The following is a 20,401-nucleotide window of genomic DNA, read 5'->3' on the forward strand; positions in this document are numbered from 1 at the left end:
CAGGTCCCCCTTTTGTCCCTCTCTTGTACAGAAGCTTTCTTTCCCCCAATAAATATTCTGCTCTTAACCTCCATTTGTTCCTAAAATTCTTTCTTCGATTCTAGAGAACATGAACTTGTCCCAGGTATCTTTCAGGTTTTGAGCTTCTTTTCCCTGTATCACTAAGAGTGATCTTTCTTTGTGCTGTTGTTTATGCAAGATTCTCTGTAATTTTTTGTGCCACAACCCCTGTATATTAGATGATGAACATTAAAAACTATCATAATTTTTTAAAATTGTCTTTTCCTTTTTAAAATTATCTTTTCTGCTTCATACATATTAATATTAATAAATATACAAAAATTTTGATGGGCATGGTGTGCCTGCCTACAATCCCATCTCCTTGAGAGGCTAAAGCCAAGCCAGTCTGACTACATGAAAGAAAATTGTCTTAAAATAAAGTACAATTAATAAGCCTGAGGATGAACCTGAGCCACACAGCAACCTTGGGTTCTGTAAAATATTGAAAACAAAAATACGTCTGTATAATACAAACTCTGGGTGAGACAGCATAAGAGTCAGGACATCTGGATCAAACCCAATGCAACAGAAAATGTATCTCCCTTAAAATTGCAATGTACTGACATTAAGGATAAATGTAAGTGCATAGCAGTAATTTCATAAGATATTTGCTGGAATATAAATGACAAGAAATAGTGTAGAATTTTACTATGAAAGCGGATGAAGAAAGGAGTATGTTTCATTTGGGAAAGAGAAAAAAGAAAAAGACACATTAGAAATGGAACATTTAACTTCTTCTGCTATTGTATTCTGGAGTAAAGTCGTATTCAGATTGAAATGTTTAAACAAAAAAAATAAAGGAAAATGAAAGAGAGTGTCTGGGGTTTATAAATGAGTTCAACTTTCATGGGCTTAATAAGTTATATCACAGAGTACTTGGAAAACATTGCAATATTAATTACCATGGGGGAAAGGGCAGATGCTGTTTTATTAACTTCCTCATTGTAGGACTCAGTACCCAACCATCACAAATGCAAGGAAGAAAAGATTTTTGGGTCACAGTTTATAGAGGCTTCACAATTTATAGGGCTCCCAGGTCAGGCAGCTTGGTGGAAGGCCTTGACAAGGGAGAAACACTTTCATGACACAGAGAGGGTGTGCCAGTGGAGGAGGGGAGAAAGACTCTGCCAGTCACCACCCCCAGTCACCCATGTCCTCCAAGGAGTCTTTACTTCCTATCCTGACATCATATATACTTGGAAGCTCTGCAGTGATACTCATCCACCTAGCTCATCACACAGCCATGATGCAATCTCCTCTCAAAAATCCCACCTGTGGGATATGACTCTCTGGGTAGATAGTTAGATACAAATTATAAGAAATGCACTGTAATAAGCATAGAAGTAATTTGGGTAAGTCATTTTTCTAAAGGGGAGCTTGTGTGTACGTAAGGAAAACTAGTGAATATGAAAGATTTAACGTAATATTAAGGCAAGAGATTAGGACACAGCAGCGAGGCTGGAAAACAGGGTAAAACCTGTTAATTCCAAAGATCCAGCTCAGAGGCTGGACAACAGCTCATGACTTGATAGTCATAGCTGTGATACTTGTCAGAACAAAGTCCCACAACCCAGATCTATGGAAATATTGCCAGCCCTCGATATTTAGTGATTCTCCCAACTTGTTTCAATCAAATCAGAACTGACTTCTTACTGGTCCCTTTCACCAAAGCATTTAGCAATGCTTGCACTCTGTGTGTGTGTGTGTGTGTGTGTGTGTGTGTGTGTGTGTGTGTGTGTAAAAAGTAGAGGGGTCGAGGAATATGAAAGTATGGAACAGTTTAAGAGAGAAAAATTTTTTTCTGAATTATCCTGTTTATTTCTTTGTATAGATGAGTGTATTAGTTATTTCTCTCACGGATGAGACAAAAGACCCAATAGCCAAAGTCAAAAGGGGAAGTACTTATTTGGATTGCAGTTCACTGAGTTATCAGCCTCTTGTTGCAGGCTCTGAGGCACAGTGGCACATGGCAGAGAGGAATCACAGAGAAGAGCAACCATTCAGTACCGGCATAGACAGCAAAAGCAAGAGGGCAGGACAGCCTCTTTCTTATGCTGTAGCCATGCTGCTGGGATTAGAGAGATGCCAAGCCAATAGATGGACTGATTGAGTAATCATACATAATTACTTCCAGCACCACATAGTCTAGAGTCAGCCACCTCTGTAAGCCCCACCTGTGACTGTTTTGGGGGTGCATCTAGACCCAAACTATAACCAGATTAAAGATGTCACCATATTAGACTCCATATTCCCACGGAGTGTGAATGTACAAATTTTACTGGCTCTGTTTTGTAGACCACTATTTATTTTTCTTTTTTATATTTTAGGGAAGGGCCTACAGGGTGTTCAGGGTCTCACTACTAGATCAGATTGTAGTGATCCACCTGTTTATAGCCTCCCAAGAGCTGGGACTACAGGTGCACCCCACCACTCCCAGTCTCAATCATCATCTCAGCGCGCCCCAGGGCTGACATGGCAGGCCTGGGGATCAAACCTTGGCCCCTCCTCCTGCTTGCAGGTGCTTTAATCCGCTGAACTTTTTGGCCAGCCCAGACCACATTAAATATTCACCACACCAGAACTAAAATAGACCTACTGCTTACACTTAGTTGTAGTATACTTTTGTTCTTCATTTATGTAAATAGATGAGACATCAACCATTTTCTGAAATTTCATTGTGAAATGAACACAAAATGAATTTATAAATCTCAGCGTTTCTAATTTCAATTGATGTGGAACTGGTAAATTGTTGACTACTTCACTGACCATTCTCACATGTTGATATGTAAGATGTGTCCATTGAGTTAATGGTCTAAAATCACAGAGCTTCATTTTCTTCCATTCCATTAAAAACATGCATTAAAATATTCAAGGCAAGTTCAGAAAATGTGTGAGTTATATGAATCTGGAAGGCATTTTGTCAGAATCATGTTCCAAGACTTTGACAAGCTCAAATGATGGGCCAAATTTAACAAGACAGATTTAATCAAAATAATTATTAGGTTACTCAAGAGATATCTCATGTCCAAAAATCCTAATTGCACACAAGTGATTAGAAAGAAATGTGGCTTAAAAGCAAAACAAAAAAGACAGAAAATTATAAAACAGCTCAAAAATTCAATTGATGTTCACACAATATTAGTTTGCAATGTTGTGAGGTAAAAATAACAACAAATTTCACTTTTTATTGATTAAAAATACCTGTAACTTGACAATTCTACTGTTGACATTTATGGTCAAATCATACCTACATCATTATATTTAGTTACAAGTCTTCCATTTTAAGAATTATTTTATACAAAAGGATGACCCCACCAGATAGATGTTATAATTTAATATGGTTATAAGTCATAACTCTTTTTAATTTGTAGAGAAGTGCCAGATTCAGTGCAGGACTTTATGTGAAACAATACTAATGATAAGCAAATTTAAAAGGGAAAATTTCCTCAAAATTGAAAAGAAATGGCTTGTTGACATTTATAAATTTGAAAGATAATGAGTAGGTATTAATAAAATCCTCACTATGTGCCATATGCTATGTCATTGAATTTCAAAATAGTTTTACTTTTTGTTTATATTATAGGGAGAGGGAATATTTAATTTAGTTTTCCCATCCAGATCTGACCATATCTAAATCATTTTAGAATCCCAATTAGCCTTTTACTTATTATAGAAAAATTTTCTCTCCGAAGGACTCAAAGGTGAAATGAGCCTGCCTGAAAGGCAACCTGGTTCCAAATGCTAGAAATGTTTAGCCGCGAGTGGAACACTGGCTGTCCAATGAATTCTAAGTGTCCTGCTAAATTATCATTTCTGTGAAGGAATGGTTCCCTTAGTTCAGTTTGCTAAAAACAATACCATGTATCTTTAAGGATTTATGAATCTATGACCTGAGAAAGTGTCCAATTCAACCAAGTAAATATCTAGAATGAAAACTTGCACAACTGCTTACTCAATAGAAACTGAGATTACAAAGAAAAAAAAATATATATCCTGGTATTATATTTACCTTAATGTATAAATTCTTTATTAGAATTCCATAAGATGGGTATTACAAAGAAATTAACAGAAACATATATGCAATGAATTACTAAGAGCATCCAAGGATACTACTTCTTACAATTATCTGTCATAGTAATCAGAAACAAATAAAAGTAAATGAAACAAAACTAATTTCTCATTGGGGGTATAGCTCACTGGCACAAGTGCCTGCCTGGTAAGTGTGAGGTCATTTGGGGTTAGTGCTAAGAATATTGTTTCGTGTTTAGCTTAAATTTGTTTTCTAATTATTTTACTTACTTTGCCACGTGACAAAGAACAAAGGTTCTGCAACTGATCCTCATATGGGACACAGGCATGATTTCTGCCACCCTATCTTGTTCAAATCTAATGAGAAAGGCTATACAACACTATGCAGGATCTTACAGCGAGTTACATATTCTACTGTACGATAGCGAATTACCAACAGAAAGAAAACAAAGCACACAGAAGGACTTTACCTGGGAGGTGACACATAAGACTCAGTAAATCGATGTTGCGTATACTGTGATTACACACAAGAGAAACGGGGCCCAGTAGCTGGGAGAAGGAACGCCAGACAGTGTCCTGGGACAAGGTCCAATGAAACTTTAGTTTGTGGCAATTGAAAGAGACTTTTACCAACGAAGGTGAATTTAGCAACCAGCAGGGAGCTCATGCAGAATAGGAAGGAGGAAGTGTGAATACGAAGCATTACAGAACATGGAGTCAAGCACCTGAGCAAGCCGTGGAAATCATATCGTTCAGTAGTAGAAGAATGTAAGTACAGTACGGGGCAGATGCCTGCAGAGACCGGAAAAGCCTAGGCAAAGTGTGGAAAGTTAAGTTGGAATCTGTCTGACCACGTCGTCTTACACATGGTCCCAGGCATGAGAATGGCACTTGATCTCTCAGTGTGGGAGGGAGCATGAGGGGGAGGTAGGAACAGCGGAAGGGCCAGCAGGAGCAAGACGGGACGTTGTGTGCGCTACCGCAGTTGGTGTGAGGGACACTGAGAGACAGCACTTAAATCGTTGTCGGAAAGGAAAAGAGAATAACAGGTGGAAGATGCAAACAGATTTGAACATGTGGCCTATGCACTGCAAATGAAGGATGGTGATACTGAACAGCACGAAAGCGGATGAAGCAATTGGTTGTGTAACTTAATAGCACTCTCAACACAGGTGAACTCATATATCCTTGGAGGAAAAATGCACGAGTTTAGTCTTTGAGTCAGAGGTGGCTTTTCCTTCATTAGAGACTTGAATCTGGGAAGTAGAAATCTGGCACTCCGTGGGCAGACAAAACCAATAGTTTTGAGCTCCTGGTTGAGAACTGAAAGCGATGTAAATTTCTCACTCTCCGAGGGCGAATAACTGAATAAGAATGCCAGGAACTCTGCTAAACCAGTGTGAGTGTAGGCACTGAGACAGAGACATGCTGAGGCATCGCAATGCGTGTTCCACAGGACAGGAGGTCACTAATTCTTAAAACCTTTTGACACAGATTATGGCACTTCAATACCGCCAAAAAAAGAGCAAGTTTTTATTTAAACTCATATTGAAACACTACGACGGAGAATTTTGCTAAGATTCAGACCTACCTCAGCGTTAGTGTGGAGGTATCAACATTAAATTGCTACCAAATTTAGGTGAAGAATTTTCTGTGCTGAGATTTAGGCAGAAGTTGATAAAATTTTTTGGACAGCTTTTTTTTTCCCCCTCCATTTTACAAGTGAGGCAGGAGAAGCACAGTTATCTTTCTATTAGAACTGCTGCATTGTGAACTTTTCCTATTAATTCTTCAGAAATACTGCTTTCTCAATGCATAATGATTAATTCGATTATGTCCAACTGCTGCTGAATTTGGAAGACTGTATAAGCAGAAGCACTCCAGGAGCCAAGCCATTAATATATCATAAAGTAAAGGTATTCATTATTCAATAGAAAAGTAACCTCTGAAGAACTTAGAAAATCCTTTGATGGGTTCAGATTTCCTTTTGGCATAAGGGAAGCACTGTGATCATTACTAACCATATCTTCACACCTTATAATTTCATGGATGAGAACTTCAATTGCTTCAGTTAAACAACTTCATTTGTCCAGCATAAATTCCTCTGCAAGTCAGTCAACAAAGTAGCAATGTGTAGTACTGTTCAGTACATTTTTATCCTTTGCCACAATTACAGAACAAACACAGAACATAATCCAACTGTCAGCAATATCTAACCTTATTTCTAAAAGGCTACATATGAGTAACAGATAATTAGAAGGCATTATATGAAAGCTTGAAGGAAAAGAAGCCAAACGATAATAAGATAAAAGAAAGTTCCTAAATAGATTTTAGGAAAAATTTTCATCATATAAAAGGAAAAGAAAAAAAATTTTTCAAGTAATACATTTTTAGGAATTTAGTACAGATTATTAGGCTGTAATGTATGCTGAAAACAAACTTTAGGAATTTATATTTAATGGACTAAAATAATTATACTTTTTTTAGTTTAATTGCAGGTTGCCACTTCCACTAAAAACTTCACTTGATATTTCCTTAAGATAAATTTACACATTAATTTCCATGGCATTCAAAGTTTTATAACTCCTAAATCTTATTTACCTCTGAACACTCATCCATATGTATCCTAGAATGTAGTAAATAATATAATTGCAACTTTCTTAAATATAATATTCCTTTGAATATCTTTAAGAGTTTACTTAAAACATTCAGCTTTATAGAATAATTTCCTTGAAATTTGTTAACCTGTAAAATAATATTTTCTATAATAGCTTAAAATCTAAAGTCACATAGTGGAAAAATTTCTTTTTTCATAAATTAGAATTATTGCCTTTTCATGACATGTTCACATATATAGATATTGATTTATATAATATGCATAATTACATACAGAATTTTACATCCTGTACAGTGTAGCACTTGATAATAGATGGCAATGTATCATCCAAAGTTTATATCTTGATTGCCTTTTTTCTATTATAAAGACTAAAAATATTTTGAATTAGTTTTGTAGCACATAATATTTATGTTAATGAACTAGTCTACAAAAAGTGTTTAATATGCACTGACTGTATGTTTCCATGTAAACACATACACAGAGCCTTATATTTTCAAACACAATTTAAATTATGACCATTAATTCCATAAGTCAAATTGAATACATATGGATTTCACCAATGAAACTGATTATAATGATAACTGATTAAGATAAATCTCAAGCAATTTAGGTAGCTAAGATACCATCGTTCATACCAGGAATTTTTTTTCTTCAGTAAAGTAAATATTTCTTGCTAGTGGAATATTAAAGACATTGTCATGCTCTAGTACCTGAGACAGAGGCAGCTGACCCTTCATCTTGATGTTTTTCTTCCCCAGGCCATTAGCGAGGCCAGCACAGCCTTTTATATCACAAGGGTGGGTCCAAAGTATCTTCTTCACACAGAAAAACTGCTTGTGCAGCTAGTGCAGTCATGTCAAACTTTTATGAAAGTAATAAATAAATGCATATATATTATAACACTGTGATCCTGTGCCTCTTGAGTCACAACATCTAATATATTTCTAACTACTCTCTTTCAATGGCATGTGTCAAAATACATAATAAGAATAACTCTGTCTAGTAATATCAAAAGTACTGCTCTATGTGCAACTTGAGCACTTGGAGCCAGGTAATACCCATTTCCACAAATAAATCAGGTAAATTGACAAAGGCAAACTTCTGGTAATTAAAATTGTGGTGATTCTTAAGTGCATATGCAATGGAAGAAATTAATAAAATGTAAAATATGAAATGTAGTTCAAAACTTATATTATTAGAAAGAAAAATGGAACTAGTGACAAGAACAATCTTATGTAACACACACACACACACATATATATATATGCATATATATATACACACATATATATGCCTTAAAATATTGTAGCTATGCTATGTACTTGTGATTCTGTGTTTTTATATCTTTTATATCTAAATATTTTTAATATATCACAAAAATCATTTATCTTCTTAGAGCTGTAAAAAAGTTAATTAGAAAACTCTCTGTATCTTGATAAAAATAGGTAGGAAAAACCTTACCTCAAAATCCATACACAACAAACTCAGAAATAATATCATATTGAATGTGAATAAAGGAAAAGCACCTTCATATCAAGAATGAGGTAAGGTGTCTACACTCATCACCGCTGTTCAATGAAATAGTTGAAACTTGATTCAGAGAAATCAGGAAAGTGATAGAAATAGAAGGAACATCGCTGGAAAGGAAGAACTAAAATTATCCATATTTGCAGATGAAATGACAAATTTTGTAGAAAATTTAAAAATCTCCAGGAGAAGTATTTTAGATCTGATCAACAAATTTTGTGAAGTGATGGGTTGCAAACATCAAACCACAATAATCAGCAGTGTTCTTGTGTGTCAATAAACAAGGATGAACTAATCTCATTCACAGGAAAATAAATGGAACTTGAAACTTCATAATTTGAGTTAGAAACCAAATGTCACATTTTCTCTTAAACTGAAAACTAATAAATAAGCATAAATTAATAAACAAATAAGTAAAATAAAGTTGAGAGGACAGGAAGTCAGGTGATAGACTTTTAAGATGGGGCAGGAAAGGCAGGGAAGGTAAGAGGACAGATGGTGTAGTGTAATGTATTAAAATTGATTTTGTCAACTTCCAAAAAAAACCCCTATATAATATTAATGTGCATTAATAAAACACAAAAAGAGTACTATGAATTTTCTCCAGGAAGTATGACATTATAAAAGCATAAACTTTTCAGATTATATACCCAAAAGACACATTTTGAGGGAGAGATTCATCAAACCTCTATCTAGCTTTCAGTTATTTACTAGCTACAAACAAATTTCTCTGGCTCTATTTTAAAGTACTTAATAAATCAAAAGTATGTGACATAGAATTCTAACAAACAAAAGAAAGCTCTAAAAATGTAATTTATTAACAATCTAAAACAAGTTACATTAGATCTAAAATATAGATAACATACTAAGCGAAAAAGGAAAACATAAAATATTGCTAATAAACATATCTCAGTTGGGAAACCAGGAGCAACCCTTAATATTTACATGTATGTATTTCCATTATAAAAGTTTCCTGAAGTAAAAGTTTTTATACACAAAACTTCATTTTCAAAGCATTACACAAATAATTTTGCCTTAAAAGTCCTGAAGCTAATATTGAATGTTTTATATTTCAATCAATCTTCATTTCATTGGCTTGAAAATGTTTAAGTTTTGACAGTTGATGTAAAATATGAGGTTATCTTAGAACAACTGTAACTTTGTTGTCTCTCTTAAATGCTTATAGAATCTGTCTAGTGATATACAAATGCATTTTCAATTTAACTTACATAAATAATAAAAACATAATGTTTAACACTGTATCAAGTTGGCAAGACTATAGTGCCCTGTTGTTCAGGCAAATTGTTCTTGATGTTAGTTTATATGTAGCAGTGATGATCTTTTGTTTAGGTATAATTCAATACACTTTGAGTATACTACATGTACATTATGGGTGGGCTCATCCAATGAGTCAAATTTATTTACTTTGTACAGGTAAATAAACTGCATGTACAGATCTCCTATATGTCATATGTGTGTGCCTTTGTACTGTCATTTACACAGCACGTATACCATAATTCTTTTATTTCTTTGAAGAACCTAATTATTTTACAATGTTCTTGTATTCATCTGTTTTTAAGTATATGCATATGAGTAAATGTACACACATAGGCATAAGTTATTTCAGGTGAAAACATCATAAAGTAACACAATTGAAATCAGTACCCAGAGACTGCTTCTATCAGAATAATAGGATCTGTTCTACTTTAGAGCTTCAAAAATAATTTATCATTAAATTTGGGGGCCCTGTTTTTATTTTTATTATTTATTTATTTTTGTAGTACAGGGACTGCACTCAGCACCCTGCACTTACCAGGCAAGCACTTATTCTGCTGAGCTCCTGGCCAAAGATTTTATAACTTCAGTGGTTTATTTATTTATTTATTTATTTATTTATTTACTTATTTATTTATCTATCTATCTAGCTAGCTAGCTATTTATTTATTTTGGCACCAGGGATTGAATTCCCTAATTTTTTTTATTAGTTCTTTACATAGTCTAAATAGAAGAACTTTGTCTGAGTGATTATTAGCTAAGGGATTTTCCAAATTTGTGAGCTGTCTTTTCACTCTGTTGGTAATTTCTTTTTGACGTACAGAAATTTCTCAGTAAGAGGAGGTCCCAGCTCTTGATTCTTCAAAGTATTTCCTATGCAATTTGATTTTTATTCATGAAAATTTTGCCTACCCTTGTATCTTCAAATTTCTACCTACTTTCTCTTCCAGTAGATTTAGTGTTTCTGTTTTAATGTTTAGATCATTAATCCATTTTGACGTTAGTGCATAGTGATAGAGCTGGGTCTAATTTTAATTTTTGGTGTGTAGTGAGCTTGTTTTTACATCATCTTTTGTTAAAGTGGCTATCTTTCTTCCAGTGAACATGATTGTCACCTTGGTCAAAGATAAGATGGTTGAGTGTATTTGTACTTTTATCTGCATCTTCCAATATGTTCCATTGATCCTCAGGGCTTTTTTTTTCTTGCCAATACCATGCTGATTTTATCACAGTAGCTTTATAATATAATTTCAAGTCAGGGATGGTAATGCTTCCTGTCTGGCCTTTGTTTCCTAGGATTGTCTTTGCTGTTCTAGTTCCAAATAAATTTTGGGAATGATTATGTGGTATTTTGATACAATCGAGTACTACTCAGATATAAAGAAAGACAAACTCAAAGCCTTCATACTTAAGTGGATGCAACTTTATGTTATACCTATAAGTGAAACAAACTAGATCCACGTGTGTAAATATCATATTGTCTCCCTAGAGTAGGAACCCAAAAGAAGAAATAAAGCCTGTAACAGATACAGTTAAACAGAAAGAAATGGAACTCAAGGATTAAACAACAAAGAAGAGAGAAAGGAAAAAAAAATAGGGGAAAAAAGGTAGGGGAAAAAACATGCAAGTATGTATACAAGAAGGTGGAGGTGATTTTACTAAGAATTTCCATCAGTTTTTGAGAATAGCAGTTAATGTATAGAATTCTCACCCTGAATAACTCTGTATGCTGCTAACTGCGAACTAAGTAACTACACTGAGGACAACAATTTATAATACAAAACCATGCTTTAAATACCTGTCATCTTGGACTTCTAAATGTGTACCATTTTTAATGCTGTGTTAATTATTACTACACTCTCTTTAAAACAATTTTTTAGAAAGAAGTAATAAAAGAGAAAAAAAGAGACAAGACCAAAAAATTAATATTTCTTGAAACAATGCAGTATTATTCAATCATATGTCCAATCTTGCATAACTATATCTGTTAACCTAAGCAACAGATTTGATGATAAAAACAGATAATATATCATACATAGTTAATCAGTTATTTTTGAAAATCTGTAGCATATGTATTGTTGTACGTTACCCTGTTTCTGTGTTTGTTTTTGTTTTTCTTGCTTTCTTTTTACTCTTCAAAATAAAAATAAAAAAGTAGTAGTTATCATTAATACCAGCTGGTCAGCCTTCTAGAATCCTAGGTGATATTTATATGGAAAATATAATTTATCTTCAAGACATATTAAAGCTTATGTGGTTAGATGTTTCAAGATTGATGTACAAAATAAAACAATTGGAAAATAGGCCCTATGTTTATCTTAAGATAGACAGAACTCTGATTTTATCAGAACTCTGACTGTCATCAAACAATGCTTACAACATTTTGAGTAATAGTGATCGTTGGTTGAAGTCTTAGTAAACCCTGCCATATGCAATGTCGACAACGTGTGTCTTGGAGAATTACTTACCAGTGTCTCTCCCTTAAGGATTGGAGATTTGGACATGGTGAGGATATTCTGACACCCGGAAGTCCAGTCGGGAAAGACTATAAATGAAACTCTAAGAGTATCACTGACAAAGACTCTCAGTTTCATTTGAGAATCACGCAGGGAAAAACCACACAACAAATCTCATACAGCCTATGCTGGCTGTGAAAATAATCTAAAAGGCAATTTATAGAGAAAACCAAGAATGGATAGGAATCTCCTGAAATGTTAACAGAAATAGCATTCAACCAGAAAGGAAGTTTGTATTCACAAAATTTCCTGGAATGAGAAGATGTGTAGAGAAACATATTGGTCTAGTTTGAAGTGCATGGCTTTGAACCACTGAGAGATAATCAGACAACTGCTATATTTTCATTCTTCAAATAGGTATCTACAGAGAGCATTGAGAACCAAGAACATATATGAACACTTGCTAAAATAATGTATATGAGTCCTGGGGCAGACTGTAAGAATGGTACTAATTAGAAAATTTAACATAACCTGTATTTTTGCTTTGAAACAATTCTCTCCTAAACACAGTTTTCCTTGATTTTAGTTCTGAGAAATATTTTCTAGAAGAGAATGAAGTGTAATTGGTACTCTGATAGAGTAATATAGGATAAATTTACACAGACTTTTTAAATTCCATAAGCAAGTCTTCTTTATTTACCATAAATTTCTAAAAGGAAAGCTAGAATACTTTATTTTTAATTTTAAGATCATGCATATTGATGTAAAAAAAAACACTTTTGTCAAAGATAACCCTAATTACATTATTTGGATTTCCATTCTGCTGCTTTTCTCTCACATTTTATTGCCATGCTGAGGTTTGAACTCAGAGTTCGTATGTGGTACATCAGAGTCCCTTAATTGAAATTGAAATGTCCTAAATGGGATTTCTCAGCTTAAAGTATCATAATAATTAAAATTATTTTATTTTTTATTAAAATACATTTAGATGATAGTCATATATGAATAACATTATACATAGTTTTAAAAACTAGAACTATTCACAAAGTTATACTACAATCAATAAAAAGTTACTACTATTAGTAAAAGTGATGTATTTAACATGTTAAGGGGAAAACATCCATGAAACAGCATTATTGGTATATTTCTGTTTCATTATTAAAATTTTCAGATCATACTTTTCCATATGAACTTTTACATTTAAGAATTATTTCTTATTAATATTCACAATTGTCATAATAATATGCATTTGCTATTTTATTTTGGTTGTAATTTTGTTTCACTTTTGCTATACAACCCCATAGTAAATACAAATTCATAGACTCTCTATGAACTTACTTTCTTCTTCAATGGTAGGAATCATATAACTTCCACAAATATTGATAAAACAGGTATACTTATGTACAGAATTCTCATGAAATGAGAAAACTATTTTCAAAATTAAGTCAATTGAATTTTTAATTAAAGTTAAAGACAACACATATTATCAGTATAAATATTTTTTCTACATTACACATTCTTTTTCTTTTTTAATGTATTTGGTACAGGATAATTATGCAGCTAGAACTCATAGTGATCCTCCTGTTCTCAGCCTCCCCAGCACTGGGATTATAAGTGTGCACCACCGTGCCCTGTCTTAGTGGCCAGCTCATTGTTCTCCAGGAGTGGCGCTTGTATGGAATGCGGTGCCATGGTTCCAATCCCGGTCCCTGCGCTTGTCTAAGCAGGTGCTTAGTCCACTGAGTTATCTCGCTGGCCCTACCTTGCACTGTTTAAAATTATTTACATATATTTATATGTTGTGTGTTAATATATATAACAAGAATGTAATATCTTAGTTACCCTTTGCATTTTTGATGCAACAAAATCCACAACCACAAGGTAAGGGAGGAAAGATTTATGAACTGATAGTCTGTGGATGCATCAGTGTACATTCAGCTGGCTGACAGGCACGGTGGTGCTGCAGACAGGCACTGCAGAGGTGAAACTGTTCATGACAGGCAGAAGGCAGTAAAGCGACAAGGGTCAACCACAACTCTTTCTATGCCATATATCTTATCCAGGTTTGAAAGGGAAGGCAGCACTCACACCCTTAGCCTAGTGCCATTGATCCTAGCAGTGCACTATGCATTGATCCAAGCATTACACATTCTAATGCAGCCATCTCTGAAAAAGCAACACTTACAAAAACTTTTGCAAGTCATCTAGACACAAACTAAAACACATGATCTACTACATTTTAAATTGGATATAGCGGTATAACTTTTTAAACAGGGTATTATTATACAAGAGAAAAATGATAAAAAGTTTGTTAATTTCAATGATAGCATCCATCTATAATCAGATCACACATATGTGCTTCTCCTTTCCATAGGAAGGTTGCATATTTTCATTTGGGACACATATGTAACTTGGTAACTATGCTTATTTCTGGGATTCATTCCTACTATTATTAGGCAGCAATCATAAAATATTTATAATCATAATCAATTCCACAGCTATCACGTCATGGTTGATCAAATTTCATCTACATCCCTATTTACTTGTGCTCTGTTTTAGGCTAGCCTTTTTCCCCCAAGCATTTAAAATTAGATAATGAGCAGTCCTCTTAAAGAGCTTGCAAAGACTATTAAAGTTCTACTTTAAATCAGCTCAGAAGAAAGTGAATAAGTGAATTAAAGATCAAAAGAAAGCCTTGAGCTGCTACCCCAGAGATCTAGCAAGTAAAACAACTTGACCAAAACTTGTGGGGCAAGCCTGAGAAAGGCAGTTCCCAAACAGGTAGATGTTTTCAGACAAAATCTTTTCCAGGAGGCTGAGGAATTCCTCTACAGATTTTTGCCACAGAAAATTATGTACCTGAGTCAGCTCTTGCACAGGGACTCCCTCAATGTGGCAGACTTGACCTCCCTTTGGACCCCACTGGACATCCCTATCGCAGACCCTCCACCCAAGGATGATGAGATGGAAACAGTTAAACAGGAAAAGAAAGAAGTCCCTAAGTGTGGCTTTCTCCCTGAGAGTGAGAAACTCTCGGTCCTGCTTGCTCTGGCCAGAAGTATGGACTCTCAAAGAGAAGTGCATTCTGGTGATTGCATGGATCCAGCACCTGATTCTCAAGATTGAAATGATTTTGGGGTGGCATTCCAGGAGAAAGTTCTGGAAAGGGTGAATCCAGTCAAAACCAAAGTAGAAGCCTTAAGACAATCATTTTGCTGTACTTCTCAGAACTTGGAAACACTGTGGCCAAGGCCTCTAAGGAGGCCCATGTAAGAGATTACTAGGCCCTGTTACATAGAGAGCTGAGGCAGCCAATGGGAATCTCAGGGCCATGGTGCTGGACCTGAGGGACTTCTGTGCAAAAATTTATCATATCAGCAGCGACTTGGAGAAAATTGTCAACCCAAAGGGTGAGGAGAAGCCTTCTATGAATTGAACCTAAAACTAAAAGAAAAATAAACAACTTGTTCTTTGTATGGATTTAAAAAAAGAAGAAAGAAAGAAAGAAAACCCCATTATAAACATTCACATGTCCAGGGAAATCTCATTTCTTGAAAATTATTTCAGAAGATATCGACCTTGCATGTCTGGAAGACTGAGTTACACAGCCAATCATCTACTCCAGCCTGGTGAATTCACTTGAGCATGGCATCGGTTATTTTGAGACTTCATTTATTCTTCTGAATCTGAACTAGGTTTTTTTTTTTGTTTTGTTTTGTTTTGTTTTGTATTTTAGGGAAGGGTCTACAGGGTGGTCAGGATCTCACTACTAGATTGGACTCATACTAATCTGGATCAAGTTCTACATATTAAAATTGAAACACTAAATTTGCTGACAGGGAGAGGAGGGAGATCTCTTGAAGACACAAGTATAGGCAAGGCTTTCATGAACAATACCCCTATCACTTGGAAAATACTACAAAGAATCAACAACTGGGATTTCATCCTATTAAAAAGCTTTTCTAAAGCAAAATAAATTACCAACCAAGTGAAATTATAACCCACATCTTGGATAAAAGTTTATCCACTGGTCAGACAAAGGACTAAAATCTAGAACATATAAAGAATGCAAAAAAAAATCAGACTCTCCCAACATAAAATTCAAGATCCACTGCAAATCTGGGCATCTGAGATGAATAGACACTCTCCAGAAGAAGCACAAATGGCAAATATATTTAAAAGTTCCAACATCGTTGATCATTGAAGAGATGCAAATGAAAAGAATACAGATTCCATTTCACTCCAGAAAGTATAACTGTCATCAAGAAATCAACCATTGGGGCCAGGGAGTTGGCTCAGTGGAATAAGCGCTTCACTGGCAAACGCAAGGGTCTGAGTTCAATCCCCGGTACTGAAAAAAAAAAAAAAAGAAATCAACCATTAAAATTGCTGGAAGGGCTACAGAAAATAAGAACAGTTCACCACCATTGTTGGGAGTGTAGAGTGGTGTAACTACTGTAGAAATCAGTGAAGAGAACAAAAGACTGAGATTAAAGATTCCACTCAACCCAGGTATTCCCTTTCTGAGTATCTCTGAGAAAGAATTAAAAATATCAAATCACAAAGATATATATGTGCCTATGTTTCTAGCAGCATAATTTGTAAAACCTACATGTTAGAAATAACTCAAATGACCATCAAATGGGGAATGAATAAAAATATATGTCAGGACAATGGAGTAATGAAGTCAGAAGAGACCTAGCTACAATGAAGGATAAATTGGAGACATTTCTAGGTAAGTGGATGAACCTTAAGACCATACTCTTATGTAATGTAAATGAGCTATGTATAAGAATCACATTGTTCCTTTAGTGTAAAAAAATAAGTGTGTAAATAAGGACCAAATTGAAGAATAGATACTATGAAATAGGAAGAAATTGTTCAAAGGAAGTGGCACTATGGAGGATAAAGGGGAAATGAAGGAAAGGAAAATAAAAAATTGATAAAAGAAAGATAAAATGAAAACAAATCTTTGTCAATAAGGAGAAAAAGAAGAATTAATGAAAGAAGAGGTAATTGGGGAAAAATAAGAATTAAGATATCATTTACAGTACAAATTACCTATGATGAATATGGTCATTATATACATCTATTGTAACAATAAATTTGACAAAAAAACAAGGCCTATCTCATTTGCAAATTGATGGTGTTACAGTGAGTGTAGAAATAATAATCTCTTTTTAAGATCTGTAGTAGGTCAAGGATGACCAGTCTCATTCTCTATATTTTCTACAGTATTATACATTTCAGCCAGAAGAAAAAGGTAAGAGCAAAAGTAGTAGAAAAATGAAAATAAGAAGAGAAAGTCAAGTTATTTCTATTATACATTATATGTTTGCATGTGTAGAAAAGTTAAATCTCTACTATGAGAATAAATAAATTCAGTGACATTGTTGGATAAAAACATATTAAAATCAATAGCAAAACACCCAAATTACCTAACCAGAAGATGAAAACATGAAAATATTTCCATTAAAAAAGAAAAGTTAATAGATAAATAATATACAGAGGAATACATTTAACCAAGGAATCGAGAAACATTTACAATGCAAATCACAAAATCTTAGTGAAAGAAATTTAAAGAAACAGATTAAAGGAAATAACCACTAGTATTTTGGGTGAATTTATCTTTAACAAAGTTTTCAAAAACATACATGGAAGGAATGACAGATTCTTCAGAAAAGTTTGTTGGAAAAAGTGGATATTCACAGCCAAAAGATTAAAATGTAACCCCAATCCCTAACCTTGTATAAATGTCAGTTCCAAAGAGATAAATCTCTACTTATTAAATATGAAGGTGAAATTAAAAGAAAACATTGGGAGAATAATTTACAATATCTATAAACATAACATATTTTTCTATTTGAGTAATATCTCAGGGCACTGAGGAGATAGCTCAGTGGCTTAAGTGTCTGCCTCGTAAGCACAAAGTCCTGAGTTTGAACCCCTGTACACACACACACACACACACACACACACACACACACACACACCCTCAGAAACACAGAAAATAAAAGAAAATTTGATGTGTGATTTTATCAAACTAAGAAAAGTCAGAAAACAAAGGAAAGTCAGAGTAAAGAGACAACTTTCAAAACAGAAAAATACATTAACAAATACTCATCAGACTGAAAGTTAGTAAGCGGAATCTATAAGGAACTTTAGAAACTCTATACCTATTCAAACAATTCAGGCACAAAACAGACAAAAAGGAATATGTTTCCTGTGTAAGATATGGACATAGCCAAAAAACCCAAAAAACCAAAAAACCCTACAGAATATTGAACAACAGCCATCAGAAGTACAAACAAACAAACAAACAAACAAACCATAATCAGAGACTATCACATCCCAGGCTGAGAAGATAGCTTGCTGATCTTAAGTGCCTACCTGGCAGGCCCAAGAACTGGTACCGCATGCCATGCTGGCCCCAGGTTAAGCCGGTCACTGAAACTGGGTGTGATGGTACCAATCTATAATCTCAGCACTGGGGAGGCTGAAGCAAGAGGATCACTGCGAGTCTGAGCTGTGTAGCGAGATCTTGTACCAAATAAATAAATAAATAAACAAACAAACAAACAAACTATCCCTTACCAGTTAGTGACTATTACTAAAGAGACAAAAGTAACATATTAAAATATTGTTTAGGCTATGGAGAAAATAGAAATTTTACATGCTAGAATTTAAAATGTAAGGAATTAAATTTAAAAATGATTTCTTAGGGCCTTGCCCAATAGCTCAGCAGACTAAAGCTCCCGGTTAGGCAGGCTCAGGGATCAGGGTTCGATTCCCAGCATGCTGTGCCAGACTCTTTCCTGGGACACACTGAGACAGCCAATGATACTGGCCGTGGTGGTATACACCTGTAATCCCAGAGTTTGGGAGGCTGAAAATAGGAGGATCACTATGAGTTCCATCTGTGTAGTGAAACCCTGTAGACCCTGTACTAAATACATTTTTTAAAAAGATTTTAAAAAATAAAATAATAAAAATAATAATAATTTCTTGGAGTAAAAGACATGCTGCTATTAACGTCCTTTAAAATACTTCCCCTTTCTGAGAACACACTTATCCATTGTCCTTGCTATTTTCTGAAGTAGTTCTGGAAATGCTCTATGTGACTGTCATTTGTTAAGACCTGGTGGCTTCGTCCATACCCTCAATCTGTTCAAAAAATTTATGATTATTGTCATTTTGACTTTAAGGAAATCTAGATGATGCACAGTGCCAGATCCAGTGCATAGGGTGGATAGAGGCCCATCATAATACTTTTCTAAGTCTGTATGTCAGTTCATTGGCGATAGACAGCCGGTTCACTGTATTTTTTATGATAATTCCTTATTCGCAAAGAAAGACTTCCAGAACTATTTCAGAAAGTGGCAGAATGATGGGATAAGTGTGTTAATTGAAATAAAATAATAGAGGTAAATGTTGAAAATTAAAAATATCACATTATTATTACTTCTGGTTGACATTATATGAAAAGTCTTCACCAGGACTTTTTCTCAAATAAAATAAATGCAGGGTGCTATCTTCCCTTGATTTTGTGTGTAGGCAGGTTACTGTAACAAGAAACCTGACATATGACTTTGTATACAAAAATTGAACATTTTGACACTATAATATGAAGAACTAATATGAAATGGATAGCATGGGGAAAATGAAGGCATTAATTTCTGAATTGAAATAGTTACTTGCAACACTTATAATTAAGATCTATATGTACAAAATTTGTACTTGGAGTAAGTATTGTTTCCTAATTGTCATCTCCTTAATTTATAGGTTCCAGTGCACAGTTTAATCTAGCACAAATAGAAAAAGCTATTTTATAAAATCTGAAAGGTGTAATAGATACTGTGAAAAGTGAATGAATCTGTTTGGAAGGAAGGTATTACTGACATGAGGACAGGATACAGAAGGATGGGGAAAGTAGCATATTCATGTATATACACAGGATAACTTGGATAATTGAGCTGTGAATGCTGGTCTATGGAAAGGAGCAGTTCATGCTTAATTTTCTCTTTCATTTTTCTTTTTCTCTTCCTAGTTTCCTATCACATTATTTTTCTTTTTCCCACTTTGTATACATATATCTGGTAATCTGAGCAACTATGTTGAAGACAACACTATGAAATAGAACAAATATGTTGAATTCATGTTATTTTGCTTAGTGAAATTCTGTATTATTTCTTTTTTTTTATCTTTATTTTTTCCCATAATTTCATTGACAAACAAATAGCAATGAGACAGTTTCAAATCAAATTGCTAGGGCAGTATCAATAATTAACACACTGCATACATTCTTCCTAGTGGTTAATTGCTGTGCAAGATGTGGACTTGACATCCTATTTACAAACACCATTAGAACAAATCATTCTATTCATTAAGAGAATGTAACTATATATCTATCCTAACCACTTTGAATACACAAATACAA

General features: G+C 34.3%; 1 pseudogene; it reads left to right on the top strand.

The window, feature by feature from the left end:
• LOC101568959 overlaps window positions 1-15,400 on the top strand; it is a 46,810-nt pseudogene extending 31,410 nt beyond the window's left edge.
• Window positions 15,401-20,401: the final 5,001 nt, after the last annotated feature.

The sequence above is a fragment of the Octodon degus genome, unplaced genomic scaffold (genome assembly GCF_000260255.1).
Source record: "Octodon degus isolate 3935 unplaced genomic scaffold, OctDeg1.0 scaffold00340, whole genome shotgun sequence".
Lineage (NCBI taxonomy): Eukaryota > Metazoa > Chordata > Mammalia > Rodentia > Octodontidae > Octodon > Octodon degus.